This window comes from Schistocerca piceifrons, chromosome 3, assembly GCF_021461385.2.
Source record: "Schistocerca piceifrons isolate TAMUIC-IGC-003096 chromosome 3, iqSchPice1.1, whole genome shotgun sequence".
Classification (NCBI taxonomy): domain Eukaryota; kingdom Metazoa; phylum Arthropoda; class Insecta; order Orthoptera; family Acrididae; genus Schistocerca; species Schistocerca piceifrons.
The window spans coordinates 263,201,298-263,217,517 of record NC_060140.1 but is presented as its reverse complement, the minus strand read 5'-3'; the positions used below and the strand labels follow the sequence as shown (position 1 = coordinate 263,217,517).

Below are 16,220 nucleotides of genomic sequence, written 5' to 3'. Positions count from 1 at the left end.
TCAGAACGCGAAAATTGCACTAGTAGCTTTTTTTCAAGCAAGTTCTGTTCGTCCGTTCTCCGTAATCGTTTGGTATCTGATTAAACTGACATACTCGCCTATGGCTTTCGTAAACGAAAATTTCATTGTGACCCCGACGTGATTTGAACACGCAACCTTCTGATCTGGAGTCAGACGCGCTACCGTTGCGCCACGGAGTCGACGCTGCTTAGGTCTTGTCATAATAGGTTCCTCGAACACTTACTGTACCGTTCAAACCTAAGAAATAATGACAGTAGGATCCACGAGACACTCGTCCCGGATGTACTTGCTCTGGCGGGGGTGTAACTCAGTGGTAGAGTGTCTGCTTCGCATGCAGAAAGTCCTGGGTTCAAATCCCAGCTCCTCCAATTTTTGTTTCTCCGTGCAGCAGTACATGAAAACTTTTGCCTATCACCATATTCTACAAAATTCAGTGTACAAGATTCTTCCCCCAAGCAAGTGGATTTCGTACAGTTCGACCTCATGGCGGGAGGACGATGACCTGCAAGACCCTGGGCTGCGATCCCCCCCCCATTGAAATGTTGCTCCAAAGCCTTCGGTATGGCGTGCAGGGTGCATCTCAAACATGTATTTGCAACTCACCGCGACAATCGTCATTTGTTTTTTCGAGATACTGAAAAATGAAGGGGGCACCCGGGATTGAACCGGGGACCTCTCGATCTGCAGTCGAATGCTCTACGACTGAGCTATACCCCCATTCACGATCTTTGCGTTCCCATAACTTAAGGAAAAATATTATACTCTGCCTGGCTAAAGACGTCTAATCGAGCAAAATATTGCGTAATCATTATCTCTCAGTTATATATTAGCGTTAAACGATATAAATATCAAAAATACTAGACACTTCGCGCCTGGAGAAAGTGCGAGTCGGCGCCTTCACCTTAATGTCAGAACGCGAAAATTGCACTAGTAGCTTTTTTTCAAGCAAGTTCTGTTCGTCCGTTCTCCGTAATCGTTTGGTATCTGATTAAACTGACATACTCGCCTATGGCTTTCGTAAACGAAAATTTCATTGTGACCCCGACGTGATTTGAACACGCAACCTTCTGATCTGGAGTCAGACGCGCTACCGTTGCGCCACGGAGTCGACGCTGCTTAGGTCTTGTCATAATAGGTTCCTCGAACACTTACTGTACCGTTCAAACCTAAGAAATAATGACAGTAGGATCCACGAGACACTCGTCCCGGATGTACTTGCTCTGGCGGGGGTGTAACTCAGTGGTAGAGTGTCTGCTTCGCATGCAGAAAGTCCTGGGTTCAAATCCCAGCTCCTCCAATTTTTGTTTCTCCGTGCAGCAGTACATGAAAACTTTTGCCTATCACCATATTCTACAAAATTCAGTGTACAAGATTCTTCCCCCAAGCAAGTGGATTTCGTACAGTTCGACCTCATGGCGGGAGGACGATGACCTGCAAGACCCTGGGCTGCGATCCCCCCCCATTGAAATGTTGCTCCAAAGCCTTCGGTATGGCGTGCAGGGTGCATCTCAAACATGTATTTGCAACTCACCGCGACAATCGTCATTTGTTTTTTCGAGATACTGAAAAATGAAGGGGGCACCCGGGATTGAACCGGGGACCTCTCGATCTGCAGTCGAATGCTCTACGACTGAGCTATACCCCCATTCACGATCTTTGCGTTCCCATAACTTAAGGAAAAATATTATACTCTGCCTGGCTAAAGACGTCTAATCGAGCAAAATATTGCGTAATCATTATCTCTCAGTTATATATTAGCGTTAAACGATATAAATATCAAAAATACTAGACACTTCGCGCCTGGAGAAAGTGCGAGTCGGCGCCTTCACCTTAATGTCAGAACGCGAAAATTGCACTAGTAGCTTTTTTTCAAGCAAGTTCTGTTCGTCCGTTCTCCGTAATCGTTTGGTATCTGATTAAACTGACATACTCGCCTATGGCTTTCGTAAACGAAAATTTCATTGTGACCCCGACGTGATTTGAACACGCAACCTTCTGATCTGGAGTCAGACGCGCTACCGTTGCGCCACGGAGTCGACGCTGCTTAGGTCTTGTCATAATAGGTTCCTCGAACACTTACTGTACCGTTCAAACCTAAGAAATAATGACAGTAGGATCCACGAGACACTCGTCCCGGATGTACTTGCTCTGGCGGGGGTGTAACTCAGTGGTAGAGTGTCTGCTTCGCATGCAGAAAGTCCTGGGTTCAAATCCCAGCTCCTCCAATTTTTGTTTCTCCGTGCAGCAGTACATGAAAACTTTTGCCTATCACCATATTCTACAAAATTCAGTGTACAAGATTCTTCCCCCAAGCAAGTGGATTTCGTACAGTTCGACCTCATGGCGGGAGGACGATGACCTGCAAGACCCTGGGCTGCGATCCCCCCCCATTGAAATGTTGCTCCAAAGCCTTCGGTATGGCGTGCAGGGTGCATCTCAAACATGTATTTGCAACTCACCGCGACAATCGTCATTTGTTTTTTCGAGATACTGAAAAATGAAGGGGGCACCCGGGATTGAACCGGGGACCTCTCGATCTGCAGTCGAATGCTCTACGACTGAGCTATACCCCCATTCACGATCTTTGCGTTCCCATAACTTAAGGAAAAATATTATACTCTGCCTGGCTAAAGACGTCTAATCGAGCAAAATATTGCGTAATCATTATCTCTCAGTTATATATTAGCGTTAAACGATATAAATATCAAAAATACTAGACACTTCGCGCCTGGAGAAAGTGCGAGTCGGCGCCTTCACCTTAATGTCAGAACGCGAAAATTGCACTAGTAGCTTTTTTTCAAGCAAGTTCTGTTCGTCCGTTCTCCGTAATCGTTTGGTATCTGATTAAACTGACATACTCGCCTATGGCTTTCGTAAACGAAAATTTCATTGTGACCCCGACGTGATTTGAACACGCAACCTTCTGATCTGGAGTCAGACGCGCTACCGTTGCGCCACGGAGTCGACGCTGCTTAGGTCTTGTCATAATAGGTTCCTCGAACACTTACTGTACCGTTCAAACCTAAGAAATAATGACAGTAGGATCCACGAGACACTCGTCCCGGATGTACTTGCTCTGGCGGGGGTGTAACTCAGTGGTAGAGTGTCTGCTTCGCATGCAGAAAGTCCTGGGTTCAAATCCCAGCTCCTCCAATTTTTGTTTCTCCGTGCAGCAGTACATGAAAACTTTTGCCTATCACCATATTCTACAAAATTCAGTGTACAAGATTCTTCCCCCAAGCAAGTGGATTTCGTACAGTTCGACCTCATGGCGGGAGGACGATGACCTGCAAGACCCTGGGCTGCGATCCCCCCCCATTGAAATGTTGCTCCAAAGCCTTCGGTATGGCGTGCAGGGTGCATCTCAAACATGTATTTGCAACTCACCGCGACAATCGTCATTTGTTTTTTCGAGATACTGAAAAATGAAGGGGGCACCCGGGATTGAACCGGGGACCTCTCGATCTGCAGTCGAATGCTCTACGACTGAGCTATACCCCCATTCACGATCTTTGCGTTCCCATAACTTAAGGAAAAATATTATACTCTGCCTGGCTAAAGACGTCTAATCGAGCAAAATATTGCGTAATCATTATCTCTCAGTTATATATTAGCGTTAAACGATATAAATATCAAAAATACTAGACACTTCGCGCCTGGAGAAAGTGCGAGTCGGCGCCTTCACCTTAATGTCAGAACGCGAAAATTGCACTAGTAGCTTTTTTTCAAGCAAGTTCTGTTCGTCCGTTCTCCGTAATCGTTTGGTATCTGATTAAACTGACATACTCGCCTATGGCTTTCGTAAACGAAAATTTCATTGTGACCCCGACGTGATTTGAACACGCAACCTTCTGATCTGGAGTCAGACGCGCTACCGTTGCGCCACGGAGTCGACGCTGCTTAGGTCTTGTCATAATAGGTTCCTCGAACACTTACTGTACCGTTCAAACCTAAGAAATAATGACAGTAGGATCCACGAGACACTCGTCCCGGATGTACTTGCTCTGGCGGGGGTGTAACTCAGTGGTAGAGTGTCTGCTTCGCATGCAGAAAGTCCTGGGTTCAAATCCCAGCTCCTCCAATTTTTGTTTCTCCGTGCAGCAGTACATGAAAACTTTTGCCTATCACCATATTCTACAAAATTCAGTGTACAAGATTCTTCCCCCAAGCAAGTGGATTTCGTACAGTTCGACCTCATGGCGGGAGGACGATGACCTGCAAGACCCTGGGCTGCGATCCCCCCCCATTGAAATGTTGCTCCAAAGCCTTCGGTATGGCGTGCAGGGTGCATCTCAAACATGTATTTGCAACTCACCGCGACAATCGTCATTTGTTTTTTCGAGATACTGAAAAATGAAGGGGGCACCCGGGATTGAACCGGGGACCTCTCGATCTGCAGTCGAATGCTCTACGACTGAGCTATACCCCCATTCACGATCTTTGCGTTCCCATAACTTAAGGAAAAATATTATACTCTGCCTGGCTAAAGACGTCTAATCGAGCAAAATATTGCGTAATCATTATCTCTCAGTTATATATTAGCGTTAAACGATATAAATATCAAAAATACTAGACACTTCGCGCCTGGAGAAAGTGCGAGTCGGCGCCTTCACCTTAATGTCAGAACGCGAAAATTGCACTAGTAGCTTTTTTTCAAGCAAGTTCTGTTCGTCCGTTCTCCGTAATCGTTTGGTATCTGATTAAACTGACATACTCGCCTATGGCTTTCGTAAACGAAAATTTCATTGTGACCCCGACGTGATTTGAACACGCAACCTTCTGATCTGGAGTCAGACGCGCTACCGTTGCGCCACGGAGTCGACGCTGCTTAGGTCTTGTCATAATAGGTTCCTCGAACACTTACTGTACCGTTCAAACCTAAGAAATAATGACAGTAGGATCCACGAGACACTCGTCCCGGATGTACTTGCTCTGGCGGGGGTGTAACTCAGTGGTAGAGTGTCTGCTTCGCATGCAGAAAGTCCTGGGTTCAAATCCCAGCTCCTCCAATTTTTGTTTCTCCGTGCAGCAGTACATGAAAACTTTTGCCTATCACCATATTCTACAAAATTCAGTGTACAAGATTCTTCCCCCAAGCAAGTGGATTTCGTACAGTTCGACCTCATGGCGGGAGGACGATGACCTGCAAGACCCTGGGCTGCGATCCCCCCCCATTGAAATGTTGCTCCAAAGCCTTCGGTATGGCGTGCAGGGTGCATCTCAAACATGTATTTGCAACTCACCGCGACAATCGTCATTTGTTTTTTCGAGATACTGAAAAATGAAGGGGGCACCCGGGATTGAACCGGGGACCTCTCGATCTGCAGTCGAATGCTCTACGACTGAGCTATACCCCCATTCACGATCTTTGCGTTCCCATAACTTAAGGAAAAATATTATACTCTGCCTGGCTAAAGACGTCTAATCGAGCAAAATATTGCGTAATCATTATCTCTCAGTTATATATTAGCGTTAAACGATATAAATATCAAAAATACTAGACACTTCGCGCCTGGAGAAAGTGCGAGTCGGCGCCTTCACCTTAATGTCAGAACGCGAAAATTGCACTAGTAGCTTTTTTTCAAGCAAGTTCTGTTCGTCCGTTCTCCGTAATCGTTTGGTATCTGATTAAACTGACATACTCGCCTATGGCTTTCGTAAACGAAAATTTCATTGTGACCCCGACGTGATTTGAACACGCAACCTTCTGATCTGGAGTCAGACGCGCTACCGTTGCGCCACGGAGTCGACGCTGCTTAGGTCTTGTCATAATAGGTTCCTCGAACACTTACTGTACCGTTCAAACCTAAGAAATAATGACAGTAGGATCCACGAGACACTCGTCCCGGATGTACTTGCTCTGGCGGGGGTGTAACTCAGTGGTAGAGTGTCTGCTTCGCATGCAGAAAGTCCTGGGTTCAAATCCCAGCTCCTCCAATTTTTGTTTCTCCGTGCAGCAGTACATGAAAACTTTTGCCTATCACCATATTCTACAAAATTCAGTGTACAAGATTCTTCCCCCAAGCAAGTGGATTTCGTACAGTTCGACCTCATGGCGGGAGGACGATGACCTGCAAGACCCTGGGCTGCGATCCCCCCCCATTGAAATGTTGCTCCAAAGCCTTCGGTATGGCGTGCAGGGTGCATCTCAAACATGTATTTGCAACTCACCGCGACAATCGTCATTTGTTTTTTCGAGATACTGAAAAATGAAGGGGGCACCCGGGATTGAACCGGGGACCTCTCGATCTGCAGTCGAATGCTCTACGACTGAGCTATACCCCCATTCACGATCTTTGCGTTCCCATAACTTAAGGAAAAATATTATACTCTGCCTGGCTAAAGACGTCTAATCGAGCAAAATATTGCGTAATCATTATCTCTCAGTTATATATTAGCGTTAAACGATATAAATATCAAAAATACTAGACACTTCGCGCCTGGAGAAAGTGCGAGTCGGCGCCTTCACCTTAATGTCAGAACGCGAAAATTGCACTAGTAGCTTTTTTTCAAGCAAGTTCTGTTCGTCCGTTCTCCGTAATCGTTTGGTATCTGATTAAACTGACATACTCGCCTATGGCTTTCGTAAACGAAAATTTCATTGTGACCCCGACGTGATTTGAACACGCAACCTTCTGATCTGGAGTCAGACGCGCTACCGTTGCGCCACGGAGTCGACGCTGCTTAGGTCTTGTCATAATAGGTTCCTCGAACACTTACTGTACCGTTCAAACCTAAGAAATAATGACAGTAGGATCCACGAGACACTCGTCCCGGATGTACTTGCTCTGGCGGGGGTGTAACTCAGTGGTAGAGTGTCTGCTTCGCATGCAGAAAGTCCTGGGTTCAAATCCCAGCTCCTCCAATTTTTGTTTCTCCGTGCAGCAGTACATGAAAACTTTTGCCTATCACCATATTCTACAAAATTCAGTGTACAAGATTCTTCCCCCAAGCAAGTGGATTTCGTACAGTTCGACCTCATGGCGGGAGGACGATGACCTGCAAGACCCTGGGCTGCGATCCCCCCCCATTGAAATGTTGCTCCAAAGCCTTCGGTATGGCGTGCAGGGTGCATCTCAAACATGTATTTGCAACTCACCGCGACAATCGTCATTTGTTTTTTCGAGATACTGAAAAATGAAGGGGGCACCCGGGATTGAACCGGGGACCTCTCGATCTGCAGTCGAATGCTCTACGACTGAGCTATACCCCCATTCACGATCTTTGCGTTCCCATAACTTAAGGAAAAATATTATACTCTGCCTGGCTAAAGACGTCTAATCGAGCAAAATATTGCGTAATCATTATCTCTCAGTTATATATTAGCGTTAAACGATATAAATATCAAAAATACTAGACACTTCGCGCCTGGAGAAAGTGCGAGTCGGCGCCTTCACCTTAATGTCAGAACGCGAAAATTGCACTAGTAGCTTTTTTTCAAGCAAGTTCTGTTCGTCCGTTCTCCGTAATCGTTTGGTATCTGATTAAACTGACATACTCGCCTATGGCTTTCGTAAACGAAAATTTCATTGTGACCCCGACGTGATTTGAACACGCAACCTTCTGATCTGGAGTCAGACGCGCTACCGTTGCGCCACGGAGTCGACGCTGCTTAGGTCTTGTCATAATAGGTTCCTCGAACACTTACTGTACCGTTCAAACCTAAGAAATAATGACAGTAGGATCCACGAGACACTCGTCCCGGATGTACTTGCTCTGGCGGGGGTGTAACTCAGTGGTAGAGTGTCTGCTTCGCATGCAGAAAGTCCTGGGTTCAAATCCCAGCTCCTCCAATTTTTGTTTCTCCGTGCAGCAGTACATGAAAACTTTTGCCTATCACCATATTCTACAAAATTCAGTGTACAAGATTCTTCCCCCAAGCAAGTGGATTTCGTACAGTTCGACCTCATGGCGGGAGGACGATGACCTGCAAGACCCTGGGCTGCGATCCCCCCCCATTGAAATGTTGCTCCAAAGCCTTCGGTATGGCGTGCAGGGTGCATCTCAAACATGTATTTGCAACTCACCGCGACAATCGTCATTTGTTTTTTCGAGATACTGAAAAATGAAGGGGGCACCCGGGATTGAACCGGGGACCTCTCGATCTGCAGTCGAATGCTCTACGACTGAGCTATACCCCCATTCACGATCTTTGCGTTCCCATAACTTAAGGAAAAATATTATACTCTGCCTGGCTAAAGACGTCTAATCGAGCAAAATATTGCGTAATCATTATCTCTCAGTTATATATTAGCGTTAAACGATATAAATATCAAAAATACTAGACACTTCGCGCCTGGAGAAAGTGCGAGTCGGCGCCTTCACCTTAATGTCAGAACGCGAAAATTGCACTAGTAGCTTTTTTTCAAGCAAGTTCTGTTCGTCCGTTCTCCGTAATCGTTTGGTATCTGATTAAACTGACATACTCGCCTATGGCTTTCGTAAACGAAAATTTCATTGTGACCCCGACGTGATTTGAACACGCAACCTTCTGATCTGGAGTCAGACGCGCTACCGTTGCGCCACGGAGTCGACGCTGCTTAGGTCTTGTCATAATAGGTTCCTCGAACACTTACTGTACCGTTCAAACCTAAGAAATAATGACAGTAGGATCCACGAGACACTCGTCCCGGATGTACTTGCTCTGGCGGGGGTGTAACTCAGTGGTAGAGTGTCTGCTTCGCATGCAGGAAGTCCTGGGTTCAAATCCCAGCTCCTCCAATTTTTGTTTCTCCGTGCAGCAGTACATGAAAACTTTTGCCTATCACCATATTCTACAAAATTCAGTGTACAAGATTCTTCCCCCAAGCAAGTGGATTTCGTACAGTTCGACCTCATGGCGGGAGGACGATGACCTGCAAGACCCTGGGCTGCGATCCCCCCCCCATTGAAATGTTGCTCCAAAGCCTTCGGTATGGCGTGCAGGGTGCATCTCAAACATGTATTTGCAACTCACCGCGGACAATCGTCATTTGTTTTTTCGAGATACTGAAAAATGAAGGGGGCACCCGGGATTGAACCGGGGACCTCTCGATCTGCAGTCGAATGCTCTACGACTGAGCTATACCCCCATTCACGATCTTTGCGTTCCCATAACTTAAGGAAAAATATTATACTCTGCCTGGCTAAAGACGTCTAATCGAGCAAAATATTGCGTAATCATTATCTCTCAGTTATATATTAGCGTTAAACGATATAAATATCAAAAATACTAGACACTTCGCGCCTGGAGAAAGTGCGAGTCGGCGCCTTCACCTTAATGTCAGAACGCGAAAATTGCACTAGTAGCTTTTTTTCAAGCAAGTTCTGTTCGTCCGTTCTCCGTAATCGTTTGGTATCTGATTAAACTGACATACTCGCCTATGGCTTTCGTAAACGAAAATTTCATTGTGACCCCCGACGTGATTTGAACACGCAACCTTCTGATCTGGAGTCAGACGCGCTAACCGTTGCGCCACGGAGTCGACGCTGCTTAGGTCTTGTCATAATAGGTTCCTCGAACACTTACTGTACCGTTCAAACCTAAGAAATAATGACAGTAGGATCCACGAGACACTCGTCCCGGATGTACTTGCTCTGGCGGGGGTGTAACTCAGTGGTAGAGTGTCTGCTTCGCATGCAGAAAGTCCTGGGTTCAAATCCCAGCTCCTCCAATTTTTGTTTCTCCGTGCAGCAGTACATGAAAACTTTTGCCTATCACCATATTCTACAAAATTCAGTGTACAAGATTCTTCCCCCAAGCAAGTGGATTTCGTACAGTTCGACCTCATGGCGGGAGGACGATGACCTGCAAGACCCTGGGCTGCGATCCCCCCCCATTGAAATGTTGCTCCAAAGCCTTCGGTATGGCGTGCAGGGTGCATCTCAAACATGTATTTGCAACTCACCGCGACAATCGTCATTTGTTTTTTCGAGATACTGAAAAATGAAGGGGGCACCCGGGATTGAACCGGGGACCTCTCGATCTGCAGTCGAATGCTCTACGACTGAGCTATACCCCCATTCACGATCTTTGCGTTCCCATAACTTAAGGAAAAATATTATACTCTGCCTGGCTAAAGACGTCTAATCGAGCAAAATATTGCGTAATCATTATCTCTCAGTTATATATTAGCGTTAAAACGATATAAATATCAAAAATACTAGACACTTCGCGCCTGGAGAAAGTGCGAGTCGGCGCCTTCACCTTAATGTCAGAACGCGAAAATTGCACTAGTAGCTTTTTTTCAAGCAAGTTCTGTTCGTCCGTTCTCCGTAATCGTTTGGTATCTGATTAAACTGACATACTCGCCTATGGCTTTCGTAAACGAAAATTTCATTGTGACCCCGACGTGATTTGAACACGCAACCTTCTGATCTGGAGTCAGACGCGCTACCGTTGCGCCACGGAGTCGACGCTGCCTTAGGTCTTGTCATAATAGGTTCCTCGAACACTTACTGTACCGTTCAAACCTAAGAAATAATGACAGTAGGATCCACGAGACACTCGTCCCGGATGTACTTGCTCTGGCGGGGGGTGTAACTCAGTGGTAGAGTGTCTGCTTCGCATGCAGAAAGTCCCTGGGTTCAAATCCCAGCTCCTCCAATTTTTGTTTCTCCGTGCAGCAGTACATGAAAACTTTTGCCTATCACCATATTCTACAAAATTCAGTGTACAAGATTCTTCCCCCAAGCAAGTGGATTTCGTACAGTTCGACCTCATGGCGGGAGGACGATGACCTGCAAGACCCTGGGCTGCGATCCCCCCCCCATTGAAATGTTGCTCCAAAGCCTTCGGTATGGCGTGCAGGGTGCATCTCAAACATGTATTTGCAACTCACCGCGACAATCGTCATTTGTTTTTTCGAGATACTGAAAAATGAAGGGGGCACCCGGGATTGAACCGGGGACCTCTCGATCTGCAGTCGAATGCTCTACGACTGAGCTATACCCCCATTCACGATCTTTGCGTTCCCATAACTTAAGGAAAAATATTATACTCTGCCTGGCTAAAGACGTCTAATCGAGCAAAATATTGCGTAATCATTATCTCTCAGTTATATATTAGCGTTAAACGATATAAATATCAAAAATACTAGACACTTCGCGCCTGGAGAAAGTGCGAGTCGGCGCCTTCACCTTAATGTCAGAACGCGAAAATTGCACTAGTAGCTTTTTTTCAAGCAAGTTCTGTTCGTGACCGTTCTCCGTAATCGTTTGGTATCTGATTAAACTGACATACTCGCCTATGGCTTTCGTAAACGAAAATTTCATTGTGACCCCGACGTGATTTGAACACGCAACCTTCTGATCTGGAGTCAGACGCGCTACCGTTGCGCCACGGAGTCGACGCTGCTTAGGTCTTGTCATAATAGGTTCCTCGAACACTTACTGTACCGTTCAAACCTAAGAAATAATGACAGTAGGATCCACGAGACACTCGTCCCGGATGTACTTGCTCTGGCGGGGGTGTAACTCAGTGGTAGAGTGTCTGCTTCGCATGCAGAAAGTCCTGGGTTCAAATCCCAGCTCCTCCAATTTTTGTTTCTCCGTGCAGCAGTACATGAAAACTTTTGCCTATCACCATATTCTACAAAATTCAGTGTACAAGATTCTTCCCCCAAGCAAGTGGATTTCGTACAGTTCGACCTCATGGCGGGAGGACGATGACCTGCAAGACCCTGGGCTGCGATCCCCCCCCATTGAAATGTTGCTCCAAAGCCTTCGGTATGGCGTGCAGGGTGCATCTCAAACATGTATTTGCAACTCACCGCGACAATCGTCATTTGTTTTTTCGAGATACTGAAAAATGAAGGGGGCACCCGGGATTGAACCGGGGACCTCTCGATCTGCAGTCGAATGCTCTACGACTGAGCTATACCCCCCATTCACGATCTTTGCGTTCCCATAACTTAAGGAAAAATATTATACTCTGCCTGGCTAAAGACGTCTAATCGAGCAAAATATTGCGTAATCATTATCTCTCAGTTATATATTAGCGTTAAACGATATAAATATCAAAAATACTAGACACTTCGCGCCTGGAGAAAGTGCGAGTCGGCGCCTTCACCTTAATGTCAGAACGCGAAAATTGCACTAGTAGCTTTTTTTCAAGCAAGTTCTGTTCGTCCGTTCTCCGTAATCGTTTGGTATCTGATTAAACTGACATACTCGCCTATGGCTTTCGTAAACGAAAATTTCATTGTGACCCCGACGTGATTTGAACACGCAACCTTCTGATCTGGAGTCAGACGCGCTACCGTTGCGCCACGGAGTCGACGCTGCTTAGGTCTTGTCATAATAGGTTCCTCGAACACTTACTGTACCGTTCAAACCTAAGAAATAATGACAGTAGGATCCACGAGACACTCGTCCCGGATGTACTTGCTCTGGCGGGGGTGTAACTCAGTGGTAGAGTGTCTGCTTCGCATGCAGAAAGTCCTGGGTTCAAATCCCAGCTCCTCCAATTTTTGTTTCTCCGTGCAGCAGTACATGAAAACTTTTGCCTATCACCATATTCTACAAAATTCAGTGTACAAGATTCTTCCCCCAAGCAAGTGGATTTCGTACAGTTCGACCCTCATGGCGGGAGGACGATGACCTGCAAGACCCTGGGCTGCGATCCCCCCCCCATTGAAATGTTGCTCCAAAGCCTTCGGTATGGCGTGCAGGGTGCATCTCAAACATGTATTTGCAACTCACCGCGACAATCGTCATTTGTTTTTTCGAGATACTGAAAAATGAAGGGGGCACCCGGGATTGAACCGGGGACCTCTCGATCTGCAGTCGAATGCTCTACGACTGAGCTATACCCCCATTCACGATCTTTGCGTTCCCATAACTTAAGGAAAAATATTATACTCTGCCTGGCTAAAGACGTCTAATCGAGCAAAATATTGCGTAATCATTATCTCTCAGTTATATATTAGCGTTAAACGATATAAATATCAAAAATACTAGACACTTCGCGCCTGGAGAAAGTGCGAGTCGGCGCCTTCACCTTAATGTCAGAACGCGAAAAATTGCACTAGTAGCTTTTTTTCAAGCAAGTTCTGTTCGTCCGTTCTCCGTAATCGTTTGGTATCTGATTAAACTGACATACTCGCCTATGGCTTTCGTAAACGAAAATTTCATTGTGACCCCGACGTGATTTGAACACGCAACCTTCTGATCTGGAGTCAGACGCGCTACCGTTGCGCCACGGAGTCGACGCTGCTTAGGTCTTGTCATAATAGGTTCCTCGAACACTTACTGTACCGTTCAAACCTAAGAAATAATGACAGTAGGATCCACGAGACACTCGTCCCGGATGTACTTGCTCTGGCGGGGGTGTAACTCAGTGGTAGAGTGTCTGCTTCGCATGCAGAAAGTCCTGGGTTCAAATCCCAGCTCCTCCAATTTTTGTTTCTCCGTGCAAGCAGTACATGAAAACTTTTGCCTATCACCATATTCTACAAAATTCAGTGTACAAGATTCTTCCCCCAAGCAAGTGGATTTCGTACAGTTCGACCTCATGGCGGGAGGACGATGACCTGCAAGACCCTGGGCTGCGATCCCCCCCCATTGAAATGTTGCTCCAAAGCCTTCGGTATGGCGTGCAGGGTGCATCTCAAACATGTATTTGCAACTCACCGCGACAATCGTCATTTGTTTTTTCGAGATACTGAAAAATGAAGGGGGCACCCGGGATTGAACCGGGGACCTCTCGATCTGCAGTCGAATGCTCTACGACTGAGCTATACCCCCATTCACGATCTTTGCGTTCCCATAACTTAAGGAAAAATATTATACTCTGCCTGGCTAAAGGACGTCTAATCGAGCAAAATATTGCGTAATCATTATCTCTCAGTTATATATTAGCGTTAAACGATATAAATATCAAAAATACTAGACACTTCGCGCTGGAGAAAGTGCGAGTCGGCGCCTTCACCTTAATGTCAGAACGCGAAAATTGCACTAGTAGCTTTTTTTCAAGCAAGTTCTGTTCGTCCGTTCTCCGTAATCGTTTGGTATCTGATTAAACTGACATACTCGCCTATGGCTTTCGTAAACGAAAATTTCATTGTGACCCCGACGTGATTTGAACACGCAACCTTCTGATCTGGAGTCAGACGCGCTACCGTTGCGCCACGGAGTCGACGCTGCTTAGGTCTTGTCATAATAGGTTCCTCGAACACTTACTGTACCGTTCAAACCTAAGAAATAATGACAGTAGGATCCACGAGACACTCGTCCCGGATGTACTTGCTCTGGCGGGGGTGTAACTCAGTGGTAGAGTGTCTGCTTCGCATGCAGAAAGTCCTGGGTTCAAATCCCAGCTCCTCCAATTTTTGTTTCTCCGTGCAGCAGTACATGAAAACTTTTGCCTATCACCATATTCTACAAAATTCAGTGTACAAGATTCTTCCCCCAAGCAAGTGGATTTCGTACAGTTCGACCTCATGGCGGGAGGACGATGACCTGCAAGACCCTGGGCTGCGATCCCCCCCCATTGAAATGTTGCTCCAAAGCCTTCGGTATGGCGTGCAGGGTGCATCTCAAACATGTATTTGCAACTCACCGCGACAATCGTCATTTGTTTTTTCGAGATACTGAAAAATGAAGGGGGCACCCGGGATTGAACCGGGGACCTCTCGATCTGCAGTCGAATGCTCTACGACTGAGCTATACCCCCATTCACGATCTTTGCGTTCCCATAACTTAAGGAAAAATATTATACTCTGCCTGGCTAAAGACGTCTAATCGAGCAAAATATTGCGTAATCATTATCTCTCAGTTATATATTAGCGTTAAACGATATAAATATCAAAAATACTAGACACTTCGCGCCTGGAGAAAGTGCGAGTCGGCGCCTTCACCTTAATGTCAGAACGCGAAAATTGCACTAGTAGCTTTTTTTCAAGCAAGTTCTGTTCGTCCGTTCTCCGTAATCGTTTGGTATCTGATTAAACTGACAATACTCGCCTATGGCTTTCGTAAACGAAAATTTCATTGTGACCCCGACGTGATTTGAACACGCAACCTTCTGATCTGGAGTCAGACGCGCTACCGTTGCGCCACGGAGTCGACGCTGCTTAGGTCTTGTCATAATAGGTTCCTCGAACACTTACTGTACCGTTCAAACCTAAGAAATAATGACAGTAGGATCCACGAGACACTCGTCCCGGATGTACTTGCTCTGGCGGGGGTGTAACTCAGTGGTAGAGTGTCTGCTTCGCATGCAGAAAGTCCTGGGTTCAAATCCCAGCTCCTCCAATTTTTGTTTCTCCGTGCAGCAGTACATGAAAACTTTTGCCTATCACCATATTCTACAAAATTCAGTGTACAAGATTCTTCCCCCCAAGCAAGTGGATTTCGTACAGTTCGACCTCATGGCGGGAGGACGATGACCTGCAAGACCCTGGGCTGCGATCCCCCCCCATTGAAATGTTGCTCCAAAGCCTTCGGTATGGCGTGCAGGGTGCATCTCAAACATGTATTTGCAACTCACCGCGACAATCGTCATTTGTTTTTTCGAGATACTGAAAAATGAAGGGGGCACCCGGGATTGAACCGGGGACCTCTCGATCTGCAGTCGAATGCTCTACGACTGAGCTATACCCCCATTCACGATCTTTGCGTTCCCATAACTTAAGGAAAAATATTATACTCTGCCTGGCTAAAGACGTCTAATCGAGCAAAATATTGCGTAATCATTATCTCTCAGTTATATATTAGCGTTAAACGATATAAATATCAAAAATACTAGACACTTCGCGCCTGGAGAAAGTGCGAGTCGGCGCCTTCACCTTAATGTCAGAACGCGAAAATTGCACTAGTAGCTTTTTTTCAAGCAAGTTCTGTTCGTCCGTTCTCCGTAATCGTTTGGTATCTGATTAAACTGACATACTCGCCTATGGCTTTCGTAAACGAAAATTTCATTGTGACCCCGACGTGATTTGAACACGCAACCTTCTGATCTGGAGTCAGACGCGCTACCGTTGCGCCACGGAGTCGACGCTGCTTAGGTCTTGTCATAATAGGTTCCTCGAACACTTACTGTACCGTTCAAACCTAAGAAATAATGACAGTAGGATCCACGAGACACTCGTCCCGGATGTACTTGCTCTGGCGGGGGTGTAACTCAGTGGTAGAGTGTCTGCTTCGCATGCAGAAAGTCCTGGGTTCAAATCCCAGCTCCTCCAATTTTTGTTTCTCCGTGCAGCAGTACATGAAAACTT

At 46.3% G+C, this 16,220-nt stretch overlaps 52 non-coding genes across 52 annotated transcripts; 17 read left to right on the top strand and 35 right to left on the bottom strand.

The window, feature by feature from the left end:
- Positions 1-128: 128 nt before the first annotated feature.
- On the bottom strand, positions 129-200 carry Trnaw-cca. The gene has a single exon. It is a non-coding gene; the product is annotated as a tRNA-Trp (tRNA).
- Positions 201-317: 117 nt separating this feature from the next.
- Trnaa-cgc lies at positions 318-389 on the top strand. Its single transcript has one exon. It is a non-coding gene; the product is annotated as a tRNA-Ala (tRNA).
- A 277-nt stretch (positions 390-666) lies between these two features.
- On the bottom strand, positions 667-738 carry Trnac-gca. Its single transcript has one exon. It is a non-coding gene; the product is annotated as a tRNA-Cys (tRNA).
- A 319-nt stretch (positions 739-1,057) lies between these two features.
- On the bottom strand, positions 1,058-1,129 carry Trnaw-cca. The gene has a single exon. It is a non-coding gene; the product is annotated as a tRNA-Trp (tRNA).
- A 117-nt stretch (positions 1,130-1,246) lies between these two features.
- Positions 1,247-1,318, top strand: Trnaa-cgc. The gene has a single exon. It is a non-coding gene; the product is annotated as a tRNA-Ala (tRNA).
- A 276-nt stretch (positions 1,319-1,594) lies between these two features.
- Trnac-gca lies at positions 1,595-1,666 on the bottom strand. Its single transcript has one exon. It is a non-coding gene; the product is annotated as a tRNA-Cys (tRNA).
- A 319-nt stretch (positions 1,667-1,985) lies between these two features.
- Positions 1,986-2,057, bottom strand: Trnaw-cca. Its single transcript has one exon. It is a non-coding gene; the product is annotated as a tRNA-Trp (tRNA).
- Positions 2,058-2,174: 117 nt separating this feature from the next.
- Trnaa-cgc lies at positions 2,175-2,246 on the top strand. Its single transcript has one exon. It is a non-coding gene; the product is annotated as a tRNA-Ala (tRNA).
- Positions 2,247-2,522: 276 nt separating this feature from the next.
- Positions 2,523-2,594, bottom strand: Trnac-gca. The gene has a single exon. It is a non-coding gene; the product is annotated as a tRNA-Cys (tRNA).
- Positions 2,595-2,913: 319 nt separating this feature from the next.
- On the bottom strand, positions 2,914-2,985 carry Trnaw-cca. Its single transcript has one exon. It is a non-coding gene; the product is annotated as a tRNA-Trp (tRNA).
- Positions 2,986-3,102: 117 nt separating this feature from the next.
- On the top strand, positions 3,103-3,174 carry Trnaa-cgc. The gene has a single exon. It is a non-coding gene; the product is annotated as a tRNA-Ala (tRNA).
- A 276-nt stretch (positions 3,175-3,450) lies between these two features.
- On the bottom strand, positions 3,451-3,522 carry Trnac-gca. The gene has a single exon. It is a non-coding gene; the product is annotated as a tRNA-Cys (tRNA).
- A 319-nt stretch (positions 3,523-3,841) lies between these two features.
- On the bottom strand, positions 3,842-3,913 carry Trnaw-cca. Its single transcript has one exon. It is a non-coding gene; the product is annotated as a tRNA-Trp (tRNA).
- A 117-nt stretch (positions 3,914-4,030) lies between these two features.
- Trnaa-cgc lies at positions 4,031-4,102 on the top strand. The gene has a single exon. It is a non-coding gene; the product is annotated as a tRNA-Ala (tRNA).
- Positions 4,103-4,378: 276 nt separating this feature from the next.
- Positions 4,379-4,450, bottom strand: Trnac-gca. Its single transcript has one exon. It is a non-coding gene; the product is annotated as a tRNA-Cys (tRNA).
- Positions 4,451-4,769: 319 nt separating this feature from the next.
- On the bottom strand, positions 4,770-4,841 carry Trnaw-cca. Its single transcript has one exon. It is a non-coding gene; the product is annotated as a tRNA-Trp (tRNA).
- A 117-nt stretch (positions 4,842-4,958) lies between these two features.
- On the top strand, positions 4,959-5,030 carry Trnaa-cgc. The gene has a single exon. It is a non-coding gene; the product is annotated as a tRNA-Ala (tRNA).
- A 276-nt stretch (positions 5,031-5,306) lies between these two features.
- Positions 5,307-5,378, bottom strand: Trnac-gca. The gene has a single exon. It is a non-coding gene; the product is annotated as a tRNA-Cys (tRNA).
- A 319-nt stretch (positions 5,379-5,697) lies between these two features.
- Positions 5,698-5,769, bottom strand: Trnaw-cca. Its single transcript has one exon. It is a non-coding gene; the product is annotated as a tRNA-Trp (tRNA).
- Positions 5,770-5,886: 117 nt separating this feature from the next.
- Trnaa-cgc lies at positions 5,887-5,958 on the top strand. The gene has a single exon. It is a non-coding gene; the product is annotated as a tRNA-Ala (tRNA).
- Positions 5,959-6,234: 276 nt separating this feature from the next.
- Positions 6,235-6,306, bottom strand: Trnac-gca. The gene has a single exon. It is a non-coding gene; the product is annotated as a tRNA-Cys (tRNA).
- A 319-nt stretch (positions 6,307-6,625) lies between these two features.
- Positions 6,626-6,697, bottom strand: Trnaw-cca. Its single transcript has one exon. It is a non-coding gene; the product is annotated as a tRNA-Trp (tRNA).
- A 117-nt stretch (positions 6,698-6,814) lies between these two features.
- Positions 6,815-6,886, top strand: Trnaa-cgc. Its single transcript has one exon. It is a non-coding gene; the product is annotated as a tRNA-Ala (tRNA).
- A 276-nt stretch (positions 6,887-7,162) lies between these two features.
- On the bottom strand, positions 7,163-7,234 carry Trnac-gca. Its single transcript has one exon. It is a non-coding gene; the product is annotated as a tRNA-Cys (tRNA).
- Positions 7,235-7,553: 319 nt separating this feature from the next.
- Trnaw-cca lies at positions 7,554-7,625 on the bottom strand. Its single transcript has one exon. It is a non-coding gene; the product is annotated as a tRNA-Trp (tRNA).
- Positions 7,626-7,742: 117 nt separating this feature from the next.
- Positions 7,743-7,814, top strand: Trnaa-cgc. The gene has a single exon. It is a non-coding gene; the product is annotated as a tRNA-Ala (tRNA).
- A 276-nt stretch (positions 7,815-8,090) lies between these two features.
- Positions 8,091-8,162, bottom strand: Trnac-gca. Its single transcript has one exon. It is a non-coding gene; the product is annotated as a tRNA-Cys (tRNA).
- Positions 8,163-8,481: 319 nt separating this feature from the next.
- On the bottom strand, positions 8,482-8,553 carry Trnaw-cca. The gene has a single exon. It is a non-coding gene; the product is annotated as a tRNA-Trp (tRNA).
- A 117-nt stretch (positions 8,554-8,670) lies between these two features.
- Trnaa-cgc lies at positions 8,671-8,742 on the top strand. Its single transcript has one exon. It is a non-coding gene; the product is annotated as a tRNA-Ala (tRNA).
- A 278-nt stretch (positions 8,743-9,020) lies between these two features.
- Trnac-gca lies at positions 9,021-9,092 on the bottom strand. Its single transcript has one exon. It is a non-coding gene; the product is annotated as a tRNA-Cys (tRNA).
- Positions 9,093-9,411: 319 nt separating this feature from the next.
- On the bottom strand, positions 9,412-9,485 carry Trnaw-cca. Its single transcript has one exon. It is a non-coding gene; the product is annotated as a tRNA-Trp (tRNA).
- A 117-nt stretch (positions 9,486-9,602) lies between these two features.
- Trnaa-cgc lies at positions 9,603-9,674 on the top strand. The gene has a single exon. It is a non-coding gene; the product is annotated as a tRNA-Ala (tRNA).
- Positions 9,675-9,950: 276 nt separating this feature from the next.
- Trnac-gca lies at positions 9,951-10,022 on the bottom strand. Its single transcript has one exon. It is a non-coding gene; the product is annotated as a tRNA-Cys (tRNA).
- A 320-nt stretch (positions 10,023-10,342) lies between these two features.
- Positions 10,343-10,414, bottom strand: Trnaw-cca. Its single transcript has one exon. It is a non-coding gene; the product is annotated as a tRNA-Trp (tRNA).
- A 119-nt stretch (positions 10,415-10,533) lies between these two features.
- On the top strand, positions 10,534-10,606 carry Trnaa-cgc. The gene has a single exon. It is a non-coding gene; the product is annotated as a tRNA-Ala (tRNA).
- A 277-nt stretch (positions 10,607-10,883) lies between these two features.
- Positions 10,884-10,955, bottom strand: Trnac-gca. The gene has a single exon. It is a non-coding gene; the product is annotated as a tRNA-Cys (tRNA).
- A 321-nt stretch (positions 10,956-11,276) lies between these two features.
- Trnaw-cca lies at positions 11,277-11,348 on the bottom strand. The gene has a single exon. It is a non-coding gene; the product is annotated as a tRNA-Trp (tRNA).
- A 117-nt stretch (positions 11,349-11,465) lies between these two features.
- On the top strand, positions 11,466-11,537 carry Trnaa-cgc. The gene has a single exon. It is a non-coding gene; the product is annotated as a tRNA-Ala (tRNA).
- Positions 11,538-11,813: 276 nt separating this feature from the next.
- Trnac-gca lies at positions 11,814-11,885 on the bottom strand. The gene has a single exon. It is a non-coding gene; the product is annotated as a tRNA-Cys (tRNA).
- Positions 11,886-12,205: 320 nt separating this feature from the next.
- Positions 12,206-12,277, bottom strand: Trnaw-cca. The gene has a single exon. It is a non-coding gene; the product is annotated as a tRNA-Trp (tRNA).
- A 117-nt stretch (positions 12,278-12,394) lies between these two features.
- On the top strand, positions 12,395-12,466 carry Trnaa-cgc. Its single transcript has one exon. It is a non-coding gene; the product is annotated as a tRNA-Ala (tRNA).
- A 278-nt stretch (positions 12,467-12,744) lies between these two features.
- On the bottom strand, positions 12,745-12,816 carry Trnac-gca. Its single transcript has one exon. It is a non-coding gene; the product is annotated as a tRNA-Cys (tRNA).
- A 320-nt stretch (positions 12,817-13,136) lies between these two features.
- On the bottom strand, positions 13,137-13,208 carry Trnaw-cca. The gene has a single exon. It is a non-coding gene; the product is annotated as a tRNA-Trp (tRNA).
- A 117-nt stretch (positions 13,209-13,325) lies between these two features.
- Positions 13,326-13,397, top strand: Trnaa-cgc. The gene has a single exon. It is a non-coding gene; the product is annotated as a tRNA-Ala (tRNA).
- A 277-nt stretch (positions 13,398-13,674) lies between these two features.
- Positions 13,675-13,746, bottom strand: Trnac-gca. The gene has a single exon. It is a non-coding gene; the product is annotated as a tRNA-Cys (tRNA).
- A 319-nt stretch (positions 13,747-14,065) lies between these two features.
- On the bottom strand, positions 14,066-14,137 carry Trnaw-cca. The gene has a single exon. It is a non-coding gene; the product is annotated as a tRNA-Trp (tRNA).
- Positions 14,138-14,254: 117 nt separating this feature from the next.
- Trnaa-cgc lies at positions 14,255-14,326 on the top strand. Its single transcript has one exon. It is a non-coding gene; the product is annotated as a tRNA-Ala (tRNA).
- A 276-nt stretch (positions 14,327-14,602) lies between these two features.
- On the bottom strand, positions 14,603-14,674 carry Trnac-gca. The gene has a single exon. It is a non-coding gene; the product is annotated as a tRNA-Cys (tRNA).
- Positions 14,675-14,994: 320 nt separating this feature from the next.
- Trnaw-cca lies at positions 14,995-15,066 on the bottom strand. The gene has a single exon. It is a non-coding gene; the product is annotated as a tRNA-Trp (tRNA).
- Positions 15,067-15,183: 117 nt separating this feature from the next.
- Trnaa-cgc lies at positions 15,184-15,255 on the top strand. Its single transcript has one exon. It is a non-coding gene; the product is annotated as a tRNA-Ala (tRNA).
- Positions 15,256-15,532: 277 nt separating this feature from the next.
- On the bottom strand, positions 15,533-15,604 carry Trnac-gca. The gene has a single exon. It is a non-coding gene; the product is annotated as a tRNA-Cys (tRNA).
- A 319-nt stretch (positions 15,605-15,923) lies between these two features.
- Positions 15,924-15,995, bottom strand: Trnaw-cca. The gene has a single exon. It is a non-coding gene; the product is annotated as a tRNA-Trp (tRNA).
- Positions 15,996-16,220: the final 225 nt, after the last annotated feature.